This window comes from Aplysia californica, unplaced genomic scaffold (genome assembly GCF_000002075.1).
Source record: "Aplysia californica isolate F4 #8 unplaced genomic scaffold, AplCal3.0 scaffold00991, whole genome shotgun sequence".
Taxonomy (NCBI): domain Eukaryota; kingdom Metazoa; phylum Mollusca; class Gastropoda; order Aplysiida; family Aplysiidae; genus Aplysia; species Aplysia californica.
The window spans coordinates 51,973-54,430 of NW_004798261.1; positions in this window are offsets into that span (position 1 = coordinate 51,973).

The window sequence follows — 2,458 nt, forward strand, 5'->3', positions numbered from 1 at the left end:
CAATGAACGTAAGAGAAACACAGTTAAATGTAAGGCAGCGTAGTGGAATCAAGCTCTCGTCGAAATAATGAAAGTGAAGAAACTTGCATTTTTCCGCAGGTTTGTGAATTTTTATCAAATCTTTATTGTTTTGCTCAACATCTTTCATGCCCTTTCAAGAACTCATTTTTGAGTGGATTTTTCTGAAAAACATTGGTTAAAGGCACAAAAATGTAAATTTTCAGTTACAATTGATGCTTGTGGTTCCTACACGCAAATTGCAACAGTCCACTAAAAGGGCATGCCAGTAAATGTCATGCTCTCTCTCTCTCTCTCTCTCTCTCTCTCTCTCTCTCTCTCTCTCTCTCTCTCTCTCTCTCTCTCTCTCTCTCTCTCTCTCTCTCTCTCTGTCTTGTTTACTGAAGGCAAATAAGGGGCAGGGAGTGGGTGGGAGAGAGAGAGAGAAAGAGAGAGAGAGAGAGAGAGAGAGAGAGAGAGAGAGAGAAAGAAAGAGAGAGAGAGACAGAAAGAGAGAGGGGGGAAGAGAAGAGGGAGAGAAAGGGGAGAGAGAGGGACAGTGAGACAGAAGAGAGAATAGAGAGAGAAAGAGAGAAAGAGAGAGAAAGAGAGAGGGGAGGGGGGGAGAGAAAAGTGAGAGAGAGGGAGAGAAAGAGAGAGCGAGAGAGGAGAGAGAGAGAGAGAAAGAGAGAGAGAGAGAGAGAGAGAGAGTAGTCAGGGGGGATAATTACTTGAGCATTACATTTTCTGTCAATTTGAGTGTTATGATAACGATTAAGCATAACATTATTATTACTAAGGTCAGTGTGAGGTTCCCATGAAATTGTTCACTTCCTCTGTCTACTGTGAGTATTTTCTACCCAGAGACAAAATAATTATCGTCAGTATCTGTTCACATAATGTACGTAGCCCAAATTGTTGTTCTCATTTTTAATTGCAGCTTGTGTATCTATGAAATCGGTTGTATGTGCAGGACAAATCATTATAATTTTGGCAAAGTTTATTTGTAAAAGAAATTCTATATGTTAAAAATAAAAACCGAGAAAGATACATTAAGTACGTACATTTACGGAAAGAATCAAACAGTTGAGGTGTGTAATGTTTAGCAATATTACGGACATTGGAACTCTTCCCCATAGTTTTCTCCTAAGACATTGACCAATCAAGGACGGTACAAAGAAGAAAAGATGTCAGTCACCAAAGGAGCACATTGCTTTTATTGTGTCTAAATTGTTGTTGTTGTTGTTGATGTTGTTGTTGTTGTTGTCGTTGTTGTTGATATTGTTGTTGTTTTAGAACATGGATAAAACGCCTCCCAAACTCCGGACATGGTTCTTCCAGCTAACATCAGAATCTATAAGATGTTGCAGCTAGTCATGGACCAAGTCTCGCACAAACAATCGGGATATAATGTGCTATGCCATGTATGTAATACTTACCTTCTGTGTCATGTATAAACATGATAAACAGCAATATAAACGACACATCACACTCCCTCTCCACACAGATTGTAACATCACACTACGGCAAATATATATAATATATGTACATGTACATGCTGAAAACAAAAATAGAAAGAAACAAAAGAAGTTTTTCACCATCTGTTATAATTATATGGCTCCTGTTAGAATAAACATATGGATCTACGTGTATTGCTTTCTCGAGTATGTATCTAAAGCCGACCTCACACCTTTAGCCAGTAGCCATTGGTGGCGGGGAATGGGCAACGTGAACCCTACCGGAATTAATAATAATAATAATAATAATAATAATAATAATAATAATAATAATAATAATAATAATAATAAATAGCATTTGTATAGCGCATATCCCCACTCAACAGCAGGCCCTATGCGCTTTACACTATATTATTACCCCAGCAGACCATAGAACACTCAGAAACATTCTCAGCTTCCCGGGAAGCATACAGTGCAAGCAGCTGATAAAGCGCTCATACACTAACAAACTGACAAGATCTTTCGCTGTCTATAGCCGGGTACCCATTCCCACCTGGGTGAAGTGGGGAACATTCGTGTAAGGTGCCTTTCCCAAGGACACAACGTCGGGCCCTTGCCGGGATTCGAACCCACGACCTTACGGTTGCGAGTTCGAGAGCCTAACCACTAGGCCACCGACGCCACTTACACGGTCACAGGGCAGTTAGGTCATCCAGCCTCATAAAAACTCCTAGAACCCTCCTGTCCTCAACATGGTTGGCCCCTTCTCAGGGTGGGCAGGCAGTCCACAGACACCCCAGTCCACAACACCAACCCCACACCTGCAATCCGAACTGACATTTCTACTTGACGCAAGCCGATTGGTCCATTCGTATTGTAGGTGTGTGTGTGTGTGTGTGTGTGTGTGTGTGTGTATGTGTGTGTGTGATTTCTTGGAGTTTGGCGAAAGCAAATTGGCTCCAATCGGCTTGGCAGGAAAATGACCAAGTTTTGTTTGATTTCTT